The 21,136-nt window shown below is 42.7% G+C and overlaps 1 pseudogene; it reads right to left on the bottom strand.

The window, feature by feature from the left end:
• Nucleotides 1–178: 178 nt before the first annotated feature.
• On the bottom strand, nt 179–20,934 carry LOC103431041 (zinc finger CCCH domain-containing protein 5-like; annotated as a pseudogene).
• Nucleotides 20,935–21,136: the final 202 nt, after the last annotated feature.

Below are 21,136 nucleotides of genomic sequence, written 5' to 3'. Positions count from 1 at the left end.
TGGTTAGCTTCTAGCGACAGAGGCTCTAAGTGTTTCAATAGGAATTCAACTGGTCTCTCGTCTAACAGATTTTAAGTACTTCCACCTAAATTGTATTATTGAATGAAACGCCATATTACTAAACTCATTCTTTCTTGTAAGAAAAAGTTCTCTAATTTTAAATTATTCACAATCCAAGTAATACTTTCTCCAAACTTCAACTATAATGCACATATCCTCACAATATTCTTCATATATAAGAGCCTATAACTGCACTGAAAACATGGAAACAATACAATAAGAAGGGGTTTCACAAGTAACTGATAACGAGAACACGGTTTCACAGCCTGAACACGGTTTCACAGCCTACATTTATGTATTCTTCCTTGTGGACAGACTTGTAACAACTCTTAGAGATGAATCTCAAGGGGCTAACCTATTGCTTTTATGATTACTTCTTCTAATGACATCGTTTGTGATCACGAGATCTATGACCTGCATGGTGCCTCGTGGTTCCTTCCAGATTCTTTGTCACCATCGGATGAATCTGTGGCATCATCCAAGCCACTCGAGTGTCTCCTGTGGCTTGATTGGCTGCTACCCTGCCGTGGTCTGTTATCACCGTCAAGCTTGCCATCTTTGTTTCTAGACTTTCTCCTTGATTTTCCATGTTCGGAATGAGTTACCCTGTCAGATTTTTCGTCTTCTTCCTGGCCAATTTTACCCTAGTAGTAGAGTTCCGAATCAAAATCACTTGATTCATCTCTTCCTTTAGATGGACCTGGCCTGCCAGAATCGCCACTCTCTCAACTTCCAGCCTTTCTTTTACACGTATGGTATATCTCATTCTCAACGGAACTATTTTCGGGTTCCCAGCGATCCTCTTTGTCCGTGAGTACATCAGAGTTGCATCTTATATCATCTAGACCCACACTGCTGGACTCATGGGTTCCACCTGATTTCAAATTTTCAACTAGAGAATCAGCTTCCCTCATCTCTATGCTCAAATGATCACGCCTATGTTTCAAATCTAGTGTTGGGACTTTATCATCATCTGAAATATATGACACTTCATCTAAGCGTTTTGATCGTTTCCCAGCATGACTACGGGGCCTTTCTGCATCGTTTTCTAACAGATCATCACTTATGTCAGTACTACAGGACCTGGTGGTTCTTTCCCTGTGATTTGAGAATTTACAAGCTTTGCTGGAGTGTGGCGAGGGTCCCATGCTTTTCCTCCTACTGTGATGCTCATCACCTTTCATGTTGCTGTCTGACCGCTCTCCATCAGTGTCATGAGCTCTGTTCTTGATGTCCTTATGATCACCCCGACATCTCACTTTCCTCTTTTGCCCAGAATGTCTACCATTGTCATGGTATGCGGCATCTTTGTCTCTGTCCCTATCTGACCAGTCCCAATTCACTTCATGATTTTTGTTCTCCCGATCCCTATATTCATCCGGGGATTCTACTTTCCGCTGTTGGCTTGAGCTTTTCCTGGTACCATGCTGTGCTATTCTGTTCCGTTGCGACAAATCCCCATCAGATTCAGTTTCATAGGTTTTGTTCTTATCATCCCTGTTTTGCTGTCTTGAGCTACGCCTAGTATGTCCACGGTGTGTGTCTCTATCTATTTCCCTTTCCAACAATTCTCCATCAGATTCAGTATCCCACTTTCTGCTCCTCCTAGGGTTGTAGTCTCTTAAGTTCTTGCTCTCTTCACATAGATCCTCATCACCTGTATGCTTCTGACGGCATGTTCCCTCTAGAACATAATTTTCATTGTCACATCTTCTACCAGAATCACTGTCCCTCCCTCTAGACCTAGATCTTCGCAAGCCGTACCTGCCATGAATCTGGAAACTATGAGAACCTAACAGAGACCAAGAAGTTCCACAAATTATTGTACTGTCCATCAGCACCTAACAGAAAACTACGCCCTCATAGAAAATCATAATACATAAAATAATTAAATCACGAGATGATAGATTACACAAACTTAACCCAAATTAAACGATGGGCACTTCAAGCACCTGGAAAAATTTAGCACAACAAATTAATTCCTGAATGTGGGCAGTTGTAGTGTCACGTTACCATCACCTGCCTGCTGCTTCCTACCAAAATTATTTACTTGCATCAGATGTATAATTGTACATAATTGGAACATGATATATAGCTTAAGGTATTTTTATGTGCTATATAATCCCGGGCACGAAAACAAGACAAAATTACTACAATGCAAACTCTCACATGCATGTTGGTCTGTCTCTCCATCCCCCTTGCATGGAATTCGACGTAAATTGGGAGGTTGCAGTTGTAGGGATTGAATGAAAAATCACCCAATCTAATACCATGATAATTTATCCCGGTAGGATGCAGGCCAAGTATTGTTTTATATTCCAACAGCTACATTAACATACATCTCACAAGTACGTTATACAACACATTCAACAGCTGCTGCTTAAAGTAAAGCATACCTCTCAGAATCTCCCAATGACTTCTTGCTAGAGTTCCTCCGCTGTCCAGAATTTTCTTCTACCATTGGTTTATCATCTGCATCAGAATAACCAAATAAAGCAACCATTTTTCTCGCCCAAAATTTTGGGGGTGGTCTATCACCATCAGCCCATTCATAGTCTCCACCAGGATTGCGGAAACAGTGGATAAAATTGCAAGCTGTACCACGGGAACATGTCTGCAACATTAAACAAGAATGATTATCAACAAGAGAATCCTCAGACTTCAAGGTTAGAATTGACATATTAAAGTCAAAACTTATTTTATTACTCCAAAACAAAATTCTGTAAAATCTTATTCAATCTGAAAAGTGTTAGGAATGTCGGTACTACAAGATAGAGAATGCACAAGGTAAAGTAGAAAATGGACACCAAGAATTTATGTGGTTCGGCAATTTATGCCTACGTCCACCAAACAAGGATCAATCTTCACTATATGAAAAAGATGAATACAACAAGAGTAGTCTTACCAAGCCAAAGACAAGGCTTGATGGATACAAGAAAGTAGGACACACACTTTCTATCACACTAAACTTCACTCACACAATGTGTAGTGGAACACTCTCACTCTCACTCTTGGAGTGGAACTCTAGCTTTGGACTTGATCCTTTGCTACTCACTACTCTCTTGATTTGTTGGTTCACTACAACATCACACCCATATTTATAGGTGAGGGTTTGGCATTCTACTAGTTTCTAGTGTATTCTTCAAACCTCTAGCATAGAAAGATCTAGACTAGCCACAAAAGTGTGGCTTCTAGATCTTTCCATTTGCAACCAAGGAAGCTAGTACTCTCTAGCTTCTTCCATCAACTTAATAACATGCTAGAATTGTCTAGCATGCTCCAGCCATCTCTCTTGCTTACTAGAATAATCTAGAACATTGATCATGGGCTGGACCATATACCAACAATCTCCCCCTCCAGTCCATGAGGGAGGAATTCCGATCATGACTCCAAGTTACCTGGAGTCCATCCCAGCAGCCTTAATGCAGAATTCCAACTTTGATTTTGTGACCACCTTTGTCAACATGTCTGAAGAATTATTATCGGTATGAATCTTCTTCAGCTGTAGCATCTTGTTCTCGATAGCATCTCTAATCCAGTGATAACGAATATCAATGTGCTTGGTGCGTGAATGGTATGCAGTGTTCTTGCTCAAATCCAGAGCACTCTGACTATCACAATAAACGCCATAATCACTTTGCTTAAAACCCAACTCTTGGAGAAACCGCTTCAGCCACAACAACTCCTTGCATGCTTCTGTAGCGGCTATGTATTCAGCCTCGGTTGTAGACAAAGCAACACACTTTTGCAACTTGGATTGCCAAGACACGGCTCCCCCTGCAAAAGTAAACAAGTACCCAGACGTAGATTTTCTGCCATCCAGGTCACCTCCCATGTCAGCATCTGTAAATCCTTCCAAGATTGGTTTGGAACCGCCAAAGCACAAGCACATCTTAGAAGTCCCCTTCAAATATCTGAGAATCCACTTAACAGCTTCCCAATGGTCTTTCCCTGGATTAGAGAGAAACCTGCTCACCACACCTACTGCATGAGCAATATCTGGCCGTGTGCACACCATTGCATACATGATACTTCCTACTGCTGAAGAGTAGGGAACAACTGCCATTTTCTCCTTTTCTTCATATGTTTTTGGACACGACTCTTTGCTCAACTTGATATGATTGGCTAAAGGTGAGCTTACCGATTTGGCTGCTTTCATGTTGAACCTTTCAAGCACCCGTTCAACATATTTTTCTTGTGACAGCCACAACTTCTTGGATTTTCTGTCACGAATTATCTCCATGCCCAAAATCTGCTTGGCTGGCCCTAAGTCCTTCATGTCAAAGGACTTAGATAACTCTTCTTTGAGCTTTTTAATCATAAAAGCATCTTGACCGACAATCAACATGTCATCAACATAAAGCAACAAAATGATGAATTTACCTCCAGAAAATTGTTTGATATAGACACAAGAGTCAGCATGAGTTCTCTTGTACCCATTACTCACCATGAATGAGTTGAACTTCTTATTCCACTGTCTCGGAGCCTGCTTAAGACCATATAAGCTTTTCTTGAGCTTGCACACCAAAGTTTCTTTACCCTTGACTTCAAAGCCTTTGGGTTGCTCCATATATATCTCCTCTTCTAAGTTACCGTGGAGAAATGCAGTTTTAACGTCTAACTGCTCGAGCTCAAGATCCATGCTTGCTGCCATACCAAGGATAACTCGAATGGAAGTCATCTTCACCACCGGTGAGAAAATCTCATCAAAGTCAACTCCTTTCTTTTGACCAAAACCTTTGACAACCAAACGAGCCTTGTACCTTGTCATGTTGTCGTCATTTTTCAATTTGAACACCCACTTGTTTTTCAATGCTTTTCTGCCCTTTGGAAGCTCCACCAGCTCATAGGTATTATTCTTTAATAAGGAATCCATCTCTGACTCCATTGCCTTCATCCATTTATCACTGTCGTTATGAGCTCTGGCCTCCTCATAAGTTTCGGGCTCTCCATAATTAGTCAACATGATATACTCTGATGAAGAATACTTGGTAGACGGTCTTCGACTTCTGCTGGATCTTCTGACCTGATCTTCATTCTCTTGCGGGGCTAGAGGCTCCCCCTGATTGGATTCTCCTTGAATCTGCTCTTCTTGACTAGGCTCCCCCTGATCAGCAATCTCATGGTCTGGCACATCTTGATCAGGCTCCTCTTGATCAGCATTATCTGATTCTGCAGGCACTTCATTGGCAGTTGCTTCAGGGATGTCATCGTGACTTTCTTCATCTGAAGCTAATGGATCAACTCCTCTGACTGCGCCATCTGGTTGTGCCTCTTTATCCGAATCCCCAATTGTTTGATCTTCATAAAAGACCACGTCTCTACTTCGGATAAACTTCTTCTGGTATGGGTCCCATAATCTGTAACCAAAATCTTCACCGCCATAACCAAGAAAGATGCACGGTGTAGCTTTGTAGTCTAACTTCGATCTCTGCTCTTTGGGCACATGCACAAAAGCTTTGCAACCAAACACCTTCAGATGAGAGTAAGACACATCATTACCAGTCCATACTCTCTCTGGAACATCAAGACCTAATGGTACTGATGGAGATCGGTTGATCAAATAGCAGGCTGTCCTTACAGCTTCACCCCAGAACTGCTTAGATAACTTTGCAGTCCTCAACATACACCTGACTTTCTCCATGATGGTTCGGTTCATTCTTTCAGCAACACCGTTATGTTGTGGAGTTCCAGGAACTGTCTTCTCATGACGTATGCCATGTTTTACACAATACTCTCTAAACTGGTGAGATGTGTACTCGCCGCCGTTGTCGCTACGAAGGCACTTAAGAGGTTTCCCAATTTCCCTCTCCACCATGGCATGGAACTCCTGGAATGTCTGAAACACCTGGTCTTTGGATTTCAACAAATACACCCACACCCTTCGTGAAGCATCATCAATATAAGTAACAAAATATTTATTTCTTCCAAGTGACTCGACTTCCATGGGACCACACACATCTGAATAAACAAGATCTAACAAGTTTCCTTTCTTTGTAGATGGAACAGAAAAACTAACTCTTCTTTGTTTTCCGAATAAACAATGCTCACAAGAGTTTAACGACGTACCTTTGGCAAAGGGAATATGAGACTTCTTTGCCAAAACTTGTAGGCCTTTCTCGCTCATGTGGCCTAGCCTCTTATGCCACAAGTCTAGAGATGAGTCTTCCACAGCATTCAACTCACCTTTCAAAACCTTGGCATTTGACCGGTACAACGTACAACAAAGTCGTGCTCTTGCTACCACCATTAAGCCTTTAGTAAGCTTCAATTTTCCTTCGCCAATATGGTGATAATATCCTTGTCGATCAAGGGTACCGATGGATATCAGATTGAGACGTATATCAGGAATATGCCTCACATCTTTCAACATCAATTGGCAGCCGAGATTAGTTCTTAAGCAGATATCACCAATTCCAAGAATTTTGGAATAGCTTTCATTCCCCATCTTCACTATGCCAAAGTCACCTTCTTTGTATGTACTGAAGAACTCCCGTTTGGACGTAGCATGGAAGGAAGCTCCATTATCAAAGATCCATTCAATGTCTCTGTCAGAGTTGCCCATATGCAGACATTCACCAACAGACAATATTTCTGGTACATCACCACATATGACAGCGGTGGTATTGCCAGTATCATCTTTCTTCTGATTGTTTCCTTCCCTTTGCTCTCTCTTCCAAACTCGACAATTTTTCTTCATATGGCCTTCTTTGCCACAATGGTGGCATGCACCCCTGAACCTTGACTTGGATCGGCTAGGACTCCTGCCATGACCTCTAGGCCCTCTACTCGTGCTTTTTCCGCGGTTCTCTGTGACAAATACTTGGCTGCTATCTGTGCCAGAAATCTTTCTCCTTGTATCTTCATTGAGCATGCTATTTTTAACATTATCAAGAGTAAGAACACCATTAGAAGCAGAGTTACTTATACTCACCACAAAGGTCTCCCAACTGTCTGGCAAGGATCCAAGTAACAAGAGCGCTTGTAGCTCGTCCTCGATCGTCATTTTCATAGTAGCCAACTGGTTGATGATATTCTGGAAATTGTTCAAGTGTTCTGCTACACTTAAACCATCCTTGTACTTCACATTGATGAGCTCTTTGATCAAGAAGGCTTTCTTGGCTGGGGTCTTCTTCTCGAACAAGGACTCAAGCTTCGTCCAAAACTCGCGAGCATTGGTTTCATTAGACACATGGTGAAAAACACTATCATCCACCCATTGTCTAATTGTGCCAATAGCCTTGCGATTCATCTTCTTCCACTCGGCATCGGACATGCTCTCGGGCTTAGCGGCATCTCCTTCAATTGGCTCATGCAAATCCTTGCAATAGAGAATGTCCTCCATCCTTGGCTTCCATGTTACCCAATTGGAGTTGGTGAGTTTGATCATAGTGCCACTTCCTTCCATCTCGTAGTACGAGCCAACCGGGCTCTGATACCACTTGTTAGGAATGTCGGTACTACAAGATAGAGAATGCACAAGGTAAAGTAGAAAATGGACACCAAGAATTTATGTGGTTCGGCAATTTATGCCTACGTCCACCAAACAAGGATCAATCTTCACTATATGAAAAAGATGAATACAACAAGAGTAGTCTTACCAAGCCAAAGACAAGGCTTGATGGATACAAGAAAGTAGGACACACACTTTCTATCACACTAAACTTCACTCACACAATGTGTAGTGGAACACTCTCACTCTCACTCTTGGAGTGGAACTCTAGCTTTGGACTTGATCCTTTGCTACTCACTACTCTCTTGATTTGTTGGTTCACTACAACATCACACTCATATTTATAGGTGAGGGTTTGGCATTCTACTAGTTTCTAGTGTATTCTTCAAACCTCTAGCATAGAAAGATCTAGACTAGCCACAAAAGTGTGGCTTCTAGATCTTTCCATTTGCAACCAAGGAAGCTAGTACTCTCTAGCTTCTTCCATCAACTTAATAACATGCTAGAATTGTCTAGCATGCTCCAGCCATCTCTCTTGCTTACTAGAATAATCTAGAACATTGATCATGGGCTGGACCATATACCAACAAAAAGTGCAACCAAATAATTTAACAAGAAGAAAGAGTGTGGCTAAAAAACACAACGGGAAATGAAGAAACTGCCAATTCCTTGTACCTCGACTTCATATATTCCCCGCATATGGCAACCTTCCATCTGGTCACATTAATAAATTCACAACTTATCTGCCAAACTAAAGGATGATACATTCCTGATCTCTTGGGATTGTTTCCTGTTTCATCATGATTTCCAGATTTCCCTGTTTTATTAAAACATTCCCTTTATGTATTCTTTGTAGATTAATTATACTTGTAAATCAAGTCATTGTACACTATTTAAATCAATGATAATGCACCCTCTAAGACATCGAGGGATTGAGCCAAAATACCTTCTTTTGAGTTATCTTTTATGGTACTCAGAGCCAGTGACTAACGTCCTTTTTTTTCTTTTTCGGATTCTTCCTACTCTTCTCCATGGCTGCCTCAACCAGTTCGACTACTCCTTCCTCCGACATCTTCCCTTCTATTTCTCATGCGATCTCCATCAAACTTGACTCTTCCAATTATCCTCTTTGGTTGGCTCAGTTGCTACCTGTTCTTCGCAGTCGTCAATTGTTGGCTTTTGTTGATGGTACTTCCATCTGCCCCTCGGCGTTCTTGTCCGACGATACCGGCAACGCCTCTTCCAAACCCAACCCCGCGTATGCTGACTGGGTTCAGAAGGACCAGCTTGTTCTTTCTTGGATCAATGGCTCTCTTGGTCACCAGGCCCTCGCCGCCACTGCTCGTCATTCCACTGCCCGTGATGTTTGGGTTGCTCTTCAGCAGCGTTTTGCTTCTACAAACCAAAGTCGCATTCTTCAGCTTCGTACTGCTTTCTTCCAGACCAAACGAGGTGATTCTTCAATTTCTGACTTTCTTGATAAGATCAATGGTATTGCAGATCAATTGGCCCTTGCCGGGGCACCTGTTTCTGCTGATGACATGGTGCCGGTCGTCATGTCTAATGTCGGCCCCAAATTTGAGAACACTGTTGCTGCTGCTCAGGCCCGTGACAACCCCATCTCCCTTTCTGATCTTGAGGCTCTTCTTCTCGCTGCTGAACTCCGCCTTGCTGATCCTCCTGCTCCGCCGGACTCCAACGTCTCGGCCCTGGTAGCCTCCCGCGGCTCTTCTGCCTCTCGTGGCCGCTCCTCTTCTGATCGCGGCGGCGATCGTGGCTCTGGCCGTTTCTCACGTGGGGGTGGTCGTCCTCAACATGATGGGTCTCGCAACAATGGTGGTGACGGCTATCGTGGCTATCGCGGTGCTGGTGGTTTCCATGACCGTCCGTTTCGCGATCGTGGTGGTGGTCGTCCTCAGCATGATGGCTCTCGCTTCCGTGGCTCCAACAATGCTTATGGGGTTCTTGGTCCAGCCCCATATCACGGTTCCTCCCGTCCTCGCTGCCAGATTTGCAATACTTTTGGTCATGGTGCTCTTGACTGTGCTCAACGCCTTAATTTGGCTTATGAAGGTCGTCCTCCTTCTTCCCGTCTCACTGCCTTGACTGCTCAGCACTCCCAGCCTTGGCTCATTGATTCCGGGGCCAACTCGCATATCACCAATGATCTCAATACTTTGTCTCAGTCCCGTGATTATCGTGGTGGTGATTCCGTCGGTGGTGTCGTTGGCGGTACAGGTTTGCCCATTAACCGTATTGGCTCCTCCACTCTCTCTCATAATAATATTTCTTTCAAGCTTAATGATGTTCTTCATTGTCCGGATGCTTCTACTTCTGTGTTGTCTGCTAATCGGTTTATGTTGGATAACAATTGTTATATTACATTGTTTCCTTCTTGTTTCTATATTCAGGATATGGAGACGGGGACGATTCTTTTTTCGGGCAAGAGTAGCAATGGCTTTTATCCCTTTTCCTCTTCATCACCGACTGCTCATGGTCGTGCTGCTTTTCTTGGTGTTCGTGTTGGTAGTGATGTCTGGCACTCTCGTTTAGGCCATCCATCTTCTTCCATTTTAAAATTTCTTTTTTCTAGGCATTCGAATAAGTTGCCTGTTTCTGGCAACCTCAATCTCAATACTTTTATGTGTCATTCTTGTCCCTTAGGCAAAAGTGTTAAGTTACCTTTTTCTGCATCATTGTCTGTTACTCAAGCTCCTCTTGAGCTTATTCACTCCGACGTGTGGAGTGCGTCCAATAAATCTGTTAGTGGTTTCCAATATTATGTTCTTTTTGTTGATAATTTCTCTCGTTATTCTTGGATTTATCCCATGAAATTGAAATCTGAAGTCTTTAATATTTTTACTCACTTTAAGACCTTGGTTGAAAATCAATTCTCCACTAAAATTAAGATGTTTCAGTCTGATGGTGGGGGCGAATACACTAGTCACCAATTCAAGAATTTTTTTCTTCATCATGGTATTCATCATCGTCTCTCATGCCCTTACCATCCCGAACAAAATGGTTTGGCGGAACGCAAACACCGTCACATTATCGACACTGGACTTACTTTAATGGCCCATGCGTCGATGCCTCCTGCCTATTGGGCTGAGGCCATGCACACAGCAGTTTATCTTCTCAATCGCCTCCCCTCTAAAGTACTTGGTTTTATGTCTCCTTATCAAAAGTTGTTTCTTAAGGAACCTGATTATAGTTTTTTAAAGACCTTTGGGTGTGCATGTTTTCCTTACCTACGACCCTATAATAATAATAAACTCCAATTTCGTTCTACTAAATGTGTTTTTCTTGGTTACTCTCTCAATCATCAAGGTTATCGGTGCTTAGACATCTCTACTAACCGCATCTTTTTATCACGCCATGTTGTGTTTGATGAAGGTAATTTTCCTTTCAAGGCCATCTCTGGCTCTCTTGCCCCATCCTCCCCGGCCTCATCTCCTCCTCCTGTTTTAGAAATCACTGGGCCTCTTCCGCGTGCCCCCCGACCGTCTAGCAGCCAACCGGTGGTTGTGTCCCCCTCTTTGGAGACTCATCAATCCAGTCCATCATCCGACCCACCACAGCCGGCCCTACATGTTTACTCCCGTGACCCTCACAGGCGGGTTCTTTCTTTTGCACAAGCAGCAACCCCATCTGTCCCTCCCAGCTTCAAGAGACATTCTTTGGAGGATTTTAGAGAAGAAAGGAGTACGAGTAGCATATATCCAAGCTATACAGGATATGTATGAAGGAGCAAAGACTGCCGTAAGAACTCATGAAGGACAAACCGAAAGCTTTCCCATAACTGTAGGATTACATCAAGGCTCATCCTTAAGTCCTTACCTTTTTGCGTTGGTAATGGATGAGTTAACATGACATATTCAAGGTGATATTCCTTGGTGTATGCTTTTCGCAGACGATATAGTGTTGATAGATGAAACTCAGGAAGGGGTAAATACAAAGCTTAACCTTTGGAGAGAAGTGTTGGAATCTAAAGGTCTTCGCCTAAGCCGATCAAAGACAGAATATATGGAGTGCAAGTTCAGTGCAAATGGAGGCCAAAACGAGTTAGGGGTGAGGATCGGAGATCAAGAAATACCAAAGAGCGACCGTTTTCGTTACCTAGGATCTATCTTGCAAAAGAATGGAGAATTAGATGGAGATCTCAACCATAGAATACAAGCTGGATGGATGAAGTGGAAGAGTGCATCCGGCGTGTTGTGTGACCGCCGTATGCCACTGAAGCTCAAGGGAAAATTTTATAGGACGGCAATAAGGCCGGCGATGCTGTATGGCACAGAATGTTGGGCGGTGAAGCATCAACACGTACACAAAATGGGTGTAGCGGAGATGAGGATGCTTCGTTGGATGTGTGGGCACACGAGAAAGGATAAGATTAGGAATGAGGATATCCGGGGTAAAGTAGGAGTAGCCGAAATTGAAGGAAAGATGAGAGAAAATCGGTTACGGTGGTTTGGACATGTGCAAAGAAGGCCTACTGACGCTCCGATTAGAAGATGCGACTATGGGACAGAGGTTCAGGGCCGAAGGGGCAGAGGAAGACCTAGGAAAACTTTGGAAGAGACCCTAAGAAAAGACTTAGAGTACTTAGATCTAACGGAGGACATGACACAGGACAGAACACAATGGCGTTCTAAGATTCATATAGCCGATCCCACTCAGTGACTTGGATTTTCCAAGTCTCCAACCAAGAAGTTTTCCTCACTCGGGAAATTAAGGGAACACTACCTCAACCTATATGCTCCACTCACAAAGCTTCAACATACAAGCTTCAACAAAAGAAAATTAAAAGAACTTAGCGAAGAAGGCTTTGGTGTATTTAACACAATACGTTGAAATGAAGGAAAGCTTATTTATTGATATCCCCGATAAGTTACAAATATGTACATATACTTGAGTCAAAATAAACAAACAAGAGGGAGCCTTCACAAAGGTTGCTTAGGAGAAGTCTCAGCAGTCGGTAGAGCCCCAGAAAGAGAAGGCACCGGAGGAGGATCATTCGGAGCCTCAGTACTGGACAAAACCCTAGAAGGAGGAGGCATCAGAGGTTGATCATTTGGAGCTTCATTACGCGGTACAGCCCCAGAAGACGAAGGCAATAAATGCCTTTGGAACAAACCCACAAATCTCTGATGATCAAGTAAAACCTGACCATCAGATTCCTTCATCTGGTCAAGCTTCCTCTTCATGTTTGTAGCATAGTCATGTGCGAGCCGGTGCAACTGTTTATTTTCATGCTTGAGCCCTCTAATCTCCTGTTTGAGACTCATCACTTCAGCCGCCAATGATTCAACTTGGCGGGTTCGAGCAAATAGGCGTTGGGCCATATTAGACACAGAACCTGCACACTGAACACTGAGAGCCAAAGAATCCTTAACAGCCAACTCATCAGACCGTTTGGAAAGTAGTCTGTTATCTTTGGGAGTGAGAAGGTTCCTGGCCACTACCGCAGCGGTCATATCATTCTTCATCACGGAATCCCCAACGGTAAGAGGACCAGTAGGGGAGGCGAAGGATGGGCGCCATATATTGTCTGGAGAAGGCGGGGCTGCCTCTTCAACAAGGTTCAAGTCAAAACGACGGTCGGAGGGGCCAGACATTTTCAAAGGTGTTGAAGAGAGAAGAGGTCGGACAAATCAAGATCTTAGAAGTGCAAGAATGGAGCTTCTACTGGTGGATATTCAAGTGTGCTTTGGAACTTAATGTCAGCCCCTATAAAAATCTGCACTCGACGAAGCTTCAGAAATCGAAAAGGCGCCTGCTCAGAAATCGAAGAGGCGTTTGCTTTCTCAAAAGTTGGGCTGCTCAGAGACCACGAGGGTCGATCTCAGAAATCGAAGAGGCGTTTGCTTTCTCAAAAGCTGGGCTGCTCAAAGACCACGAAGGCCGATCTCAGAAATCGAAGAGGCTTGCTTTCTCAAAAGCTGGGATGCTCAGAGACCACGAGGGCCGATCTCAGAAACCGAAGAGGCACCTACTTTTCCAGCCTTGTCAGCACCTGTCACACGCACACTCAGCTTTGCGAAAATTATGGGCATTCTGTCGAAGATTTCTGACGAAGTAGAAAGCACATGAATCGTACTGTTCAATCACCCACTTCCCACACGCAACAGTAGCTCATGGGTACCACAGATAACTTTGCCAAAGTTCTCTGACAAAGTTGAGACACGTGAAGCTTGTAGCTCCCACTACATCGCTCTGACCAAGAAAGGTAAAAGAATTGCAAAGAAACAACACTAACAAAGTTTAAACACATAAATTTTGAAGGTCTAGCTACCATATTATTACCCACAAGGGTAAAGGAACAGTACCACTGCTGGATAATTGGAAAGTCCCGGTGTGTTAACCTCTGTGCTTCGTGGCAAGGTAGACTAGCAAATATGCCCAACCTGTACTCACATTCGAGAAAACACTCCCAACAAGATTGCTTGCTCCAAAATTGAAGAGGCACCGCCCTCCGAATCTCGAGAGCCAGACTCCCAACATGATTACTTTCTCAAAAATCGAAGAGAGGGTAAAGGAACAGTACCACTGCTGGATAATTGGAAAGTCCCTGTGTGTCAACCTTTGTGCTTCGTGGCAAGGTAGACTAGCAAATATGCCCAACCTTTACTCACATTCGAGAAAACACTCCCAACAAGATTGCTTGCTCCAAAATCGAAGAGGCACCGCCCTCCGAATCTCGAGAGCCAGACTCCCAACATGATTACTTTCTCAAAAATCGAAGAGAGGGTAAAGGAACAGTACCATTGCTGGATAATTGGAAAGTCCCTGTGTGTCAACCTCTGTGCTTCGTGGCAAGGTAGACTAGCAAACACGTCCAACCTTTACTCACATTCGAGAAAACACTCCCAACAAGATTGCTTGCTCCAAAATCGAAGAGGCACCGCCCTCCGAATCTCGAGAGCCAGACTCCCAACATGATTACTTTCTCAAAAATTGAAGAGACACCGCTCTCCGAATCTCGAGAGCCAGACCCCCAGTAGGATTGCTTTCTCAAAATCGAAGAGGCATCGTTCTCCGAATCTCGAGAGCCAAATCCCCGACAGGATTGCTTGTTCGAAAATCGAAGAGGCACCACTTTCCCAACTTCAAGAGCTGGATCTCCTTGGATAAAGCTTATCTGTAATCTTCACACGCAACATCAGCTTTCCAGATACCACAGACCACTTTTTCAAAGTGCTCTGACAGAGTTAAAACATGTGAAGCTGGCAGCTCCCACTACCGTGCTATAACCAAGCAGGGTAAAGGAATAGCATTATTATTTGATGTTAGGGAGACTCCTATATATGTCGACCTCCATCCCTAACGGACAGGCAGACCTGCAAAAATGCTCAACCCTTCCTCTTATCTGAGAGGGCACTCCCAACGAAGCCTTTCGAAATATTCAGCTTTCTTTCCCCCCGATAATACCTCTGTAAACAAGCTATACTAGAGCAAGAATATCTCATATCATCAGGGTTAAAAGCAAGAGTATCCCATATCATGCTTTTTCCCTGTCTTTTCCTTTGGCCTTGTTCTTACCTGCAAGACAAGGAGAAAGAGAGCAATCAGTCAGCACTTGGAATCAAGCTTCCAGCCAGGAACTGACTGCCTGGAACCCCTTACCTGATTACTTACCTGGCATTGCTCTCGAGTACTCATCTTCAACATCTTATGCTTCCAGGGAAGATACCGCATCTGCCTGAGGAACAAATAGGGCAAGTGAGAAGGATACAAGGAAGCATGTGGAGACAAGCGTAACAGTACACGTGCCGATACATCCACTACTCTGTCAAAAGCAAAAGTATCCCATATCAGCAGGGTCGAACGTACTCTAGATTTGATGGACTTGTTTTGACCCTCAAATTCTTCAGTCGGCCTTATACTCTGGAGGAAACCAGAAAACCCTCCAGCCCAGTTCAAGAATAAGCCTGTGGAAAGTTACTTCTTCAAAAGCAAAAGTATCCCATATCATCTCTCCTCATTTTTCTTCTCTTTATCCTTCATGCTGCCTGCAAGATAGGAAGAATGTGAACAATCAGCCGGAGCTCTGATTGCTTACCTTGTCTGTCACCTCTTTCAGCAGATCCCCTAGCTCGGCGACTTGGGGGACTCCTACTACATGGTTTGTATCGCGCTTGACCAAGCATGAAACTACAAGTAAGCTTCAAGTGAAATTGATACATTACCTTGTGCATCTCCACCAGTTACAGATACCACCCCTGGATGGAGGAAGAGTACTTCCAGAGAAGATGCCACATCTACCTATGAGACAGATAAGGCAAGTCAAGACGATACCACACTCCGGTACTTAGAAGTTTCGTGGCTACGAGATCATTCTCCCACAATATTTCCTAATGTCATTTGTACTAAATCATTCACTTGTACTCACTAAAGGAGAGCTTGAACCTATGTACTTGTGTAAACCCTCTATTCCGTGGACGTAGCCAATCTGGGTGAACCACGTACATCTTGTGTTTGCTTTCCTATCTCTATCCATTTATATACTTATCCACACTAATAACCGGAGCAATCTAGCGAAGATCACAAAAAGTGACCGTTTTCGCTACCTAGGATCTATCTTGCAAGAGAACGGAGAATTAGATGGAGATCTCAACCATAGAATACAAGCTGGATGGATGAAGTGTAAGAGTGCATCCGGCGTGTTGTGTGACCGTCGTAGGCCACTGAAGCTCAAGGGAAAATTTTATAGGACGGTAATAAGGCCAGCGATGTTGTATGGCACAGAATGTTGGGCAGTGAATCATCAACGTACACAAAATGGGTGTAGCGGAGATGAGGATGCTTCGTGGGATGTATGGGCACACGAGAAAGGATAAGATTGGGAATGAGGTTATCCGAGGTAAAGTAGGAGTAGCCAAAAGTGAAGGAAATATGAGAGAAAATCGGTTCCGGTGGTTTGGACATGTGCAAAGAAGGCCTACTGACGCTCCGGTTCGAAAATGTGACTACGGGACAGAGGTTCAGGGCCGAAGGGGTAGAGGAAGACCTAGGAAAACTTTGGAAGAGACCCTAAGAAAAGACTTGAGTACTTGGATCTAACGGAGGACATGACACAAAACCGAGCGCAATGGCGTTCTAGGATTCATATAGCCGACCCCACTTAGTGGGAAAAGGCTTTGTTGTTGTTGTTGTTGTTCCTACTCTTCTCCATGGCTGCCTCAACCAGTTCGACTACTCCTTCCTCCGACATCTTCCCTTCTGTTTCTCATGCGATCTCCATCAAACTTGACTCTTCCAATTATCCTCTTTGGTTGGCTCAGTTGCTACCTGTTCTTCGCAGTCGTCAATTGTTGGCTTTTATTGATGGTACTTCCATCTGCCCCTCGGCGTTCTTGTCCGACGATACCGGCAACGCCTCTTCCAAACCCAACCCCGCGTATGCTGACTGGGTTCAGAAGGACCAGCTTGTTCTTTCTTGGATCAATGGCTCTCTTGGTCACCAGGCCCTCGCCGCCACTGCTCGTCATTCCACTGCCCGTGATGTTTGGGTTGCTCTTCAGCAGCGTTTTGCTTCTACAAACCAAAGTCGCATTCTTCAGCTTCGTACTGCTTTCTTCCAGACCAAACGAGATGATTCTTCAATTTCTGACTTTCTTGATAAGATCAATGGTATTGCAGATCAATTGGCCCTTGCCGGGGCACCTGTTTCTGCTGATGACATGGTGCCGGTCGTCATGTCTAATGTCGGCCCCAAATTTGAGAACACTGTTGCTGCTGCTTAGGCCCGTGACAACCCCATCTCCCTTTCTGATCTTGAGGCTCTTCTTCTCGCTGCTGAACTCCGCCTTGCTGATCCTCCTGCTCCGCCGGACTCCAACGTCTCGGCCCTGGTAGCCTCCCGCGGCTCTTCTGCCTCTCTTGGCCGCTCCTCTTCTGATCGCGGCGGCGATCGTGGCTCTGGCCGTTTCTCACGTGGGGGTGGTCGTCCTCAACATGATGGGTCTCGCAACAATGGTGGTGACGGCTATCGTGGCTATCGCAGTGCTGGTGGTTTCCATGACCGTCCGTTTCGCGATCGTGGTGGTGGTCGTCCTCATCACACCCCGTAAGCACTTATTCAAATACAAAGAAAGTGCAATACCTATTTCCCAGCAAAGTAGCGGCCATTGACAGATTGATAAGCAACAACAGCTGAATCCATTGATTTGTAGTGTATGTACACATTTCCCCGCAAGTGGAATGCACCATTTCTGCAAACCTGACACAGATACTCCATGTGTCGCTGTAAGATTACCAACCGAAAATATGTATGGCACGAATATGAAAGTAACAAGAAGAAGTCTAGAATTTCAGCCGATTGCCCTTATACTTTTGAAAACAGATGAAGTGTTTTGGTATCACAAAGAAGCTGTCAGGAACCTTGAAATTTATAATTTCTCCAAACCTCAAGAATTCCGTATGCACATCCTCATAAAATTCTTCATAGCAGCGCTCAACCTCCTCATCAGTATACTGAAAAAAGGGAAGCAACATGAAACCAGAAAAATTATACTCATCAGCATATACTAAAATAGAAAGAGGCAACTGGCCTATCCCAATATTAAATTTTGTCAAGATACAAAACAGGTGAGCCATACATCCTCAGCCAAAACACGGAAACACCAGGGTGTTCAGAAAGGTATGGCAACTGTTTAAAGATACTAAGAATGACTGTTTTAAAAAATGAACAAAATTGCAACTTTGCATTATAAAAAGGTGTACTTGACTTGAATATCAACATAGATGAGTTCAGATTCACTCACTAAAGCACATGTCTCCACCAAATATAATAGAAACAAAATCCATCTGATACCTTAAATAGTTATTTTAAAAGAATTACAGGGACAAAACTAGGGTTGCCTTATTTTGTTTTCAGGTTCTAACTTGTAGCATATGTCAACTAACAAAAAAAAAAACATCGTACATGCAAAGATATACCTGAAAACAAATGAAGGAAAACATAACACAACATAGTGACACTCAAAGATCAACCCAATACAATAGAATCTTAGAGAAAAACTGTAAACGGAAAATCGGTAACTATATCATCGAAATAAGAAAAGTTTTCCATTTCTAACCAAACATTCTGCATAAAAAAAGCTAATTATATGATTTGTACCTATTTTTTTCTCAGTGAAAAGAAAAAATTTTATTAAAACAAAAATTTACAATCAGTGAACAAGAAGCACACCGGCAGCCATAAACAAAACGGCATTAACAAAGATGTACGGCAACCACATAGAAAACTATGATTGCCAGTTCATTATAATGCTTACTAATAAGGATCATAATAATACAAAGTCCAAATGAATTATTTACATTCTTCGGTTCTGATTATGGAAAAAATAAGCAATTCACTTTCAAAATAGATTCTTTGTTCTTTTCATTTCATTTGCCTTTGACATGTTTAGAGTGAGTAGAGTTAACTGCATTCAGATACTTCTAAAAGTTGTAGCCAACCATCACAAACTGTGGGATGTCAGATGTGATATCAGACAGCTTTAACACCTCCCACGACAGATATATTGCCCAACAAACTATGAGTTGTTAAGGAAGAAAACTTGTAGATTACTACAGTAAACTCACGAACTTATGAAACAATTGAACACAAAAAAGAAAGAAAAATAATCTCAATATGGACACTGAAGCATAATATCTCTCACTGGCATAAAATAAAAGGAACATCATGATGAAAGACGACTATAAGATCCCTTAAAAAATACATATTTTCTTGTAACTCAGCTTTCTTTTAATTGATAAAATGTTATGTTTGTGATTAAAATAAAGGTTACTTCCAAAGCATGAGACCACATGTGCAGAGATACATGTCAACACACACTGGGTTAATATAGGTGTAAAGAAGAAATAAATAGGGAAGAAACCTTATGACATAAAGGTAAGAAGATTAAGAAAACAAGGCAAACGTTATGTGGTAACACGTTACTATTGCCAGCAAGGAAGGATACACTATTGGGGTATCTTTGATTCCAAGAACCAAGGCCGAAAGCTTGAACCCCCACCAAAGTGGATCTCACAAATGAATCTCTGATCAATCAAGTCAAAGAAGAAGAGTACCATTTCACAAATGAACAGACTATAAAATGAACTAAGCCACATACCTGAACTAGGAAAAAACAAATAACAGCTCAAAAAAAAAAAATGATACAACAGTCTATGATGGTAGAAAACAACCACAAACAACAGGGAAAAAAAAAAGGTTCATTTGATGTCAGATATGCCTACTTAACATAGTAGGATTAGAAACAATAAACCAAAGGTTTCACAGATTTGGGAAGGATATGAAAACCCCCAAAGTTAGAATTAGGATACAAGAATCACGGGAAGGCATGGCAGCATTAACAGACCTCGAGCCCCTCATCCTGCTCCCAAGCAAGGCCGGGACCATTGTACATGTTCTTGATAAGCAGTGTGGAAGATTTATCAGGACAGAAATGGACTCTGCTACAACGCTGACCAAACCGACAAGCTCCAGTTTTCAAATGGAAAGGGCAATGAGCTTTATCCTGTCAGATATAAAAGTACACAACTTAAAGATTATAGATCATTCACTGCTGATCAAAATGGCAGTCAACTCGTGAAATATAAGAAGTATTATCAGAGCTATAAAGACTAAAGAGTTCCCAACACACAAATGGGTAATAAGGGCAAACATGAGATGATAAAGGAACACCTGTTCAGTTCCAAAATGGGGTACTTGTTGAGCAACACTCTCAATCAGCTGCTGTGCTGACATTGATGAACTTTTATAATCAGAAAAAGCTTCAGATTGTGGAGGGAGAGGATTTGACGTAGGCCTATTAGAATCCTGTCAAATAAATGACAACCTCCACAATTTAAACTGATTGGTTAAACCAAAAATGAAACTCATCTGTAGGATAATCTATCCTACAATATATCTAAACAAAGTTCCAGATTCATGTTGCACACCTTTCTAGTTTCTTGGTCTCTGTTTTTCTTAGGAATCTTGACCGTTTTCTTCTTGAGAATTATGTCATTTCCTTGCCAGATGATTTCAGCAGGTCCTCCTTCATAGTCTCACTCATCAACCTCATTACCGTCATTTTCATTTTCAACCTGCCATACATACCACAAGCAATAGTGAAAACCCATTTTTAAGGCAATAAGTATATTTCCTCCCAAACTATTTCCAAACCAAAATAAATTTGAACCATAATGCTAAGAAGGAGTTGATATGCCCTATAAATAGCATTTTAAACTATCTTACTTCAAGCAGACAATGTATATGCCTTACCCCGTCAAATATAGCTGAAGCGCTGACCAAACATTAGCAACGTTCATTTCACAAACACTATATTTTTGTTTCCAAACCAAGACCATGCCTCTTACCACAGGCATGAAGCTATCATATCACCTGACAACAGAAGCATCTTGCAACCCATATAGAAGGATCACTACTCCACAAAACGGCATACAAATGATGCTACCTTCACTAAACAACTTAACCAAAAATAAACAAAAGGAAATCGTACATGTGACAGAATGCAGTTAAAGCACCAGTACGAATAGCATAATTAGAATCCAGAAAGCGAATGACAAATAATATAATCAGCAATACTATTCTTCCTGAGCTACATTACGTCA

This window comes from Malus domestica, chromosome 05 (assembly GCF_042453785.1).
Source record: "Malus domestica chromosome 05, GDT2T_hap1".
In the NCBI taxonomy this organism is placed as follows: Eukaryota; Viridiplantae; Streptophyta; class Magnoliopsida; order Rosales; family Rosaceae; genus Malus; species Malus domestica.
The sequence above is the reverse complement of the archived record's forward strand: the minus strand, read 5'-3'. Positions and strand labels throughout refer to the sequence as shown.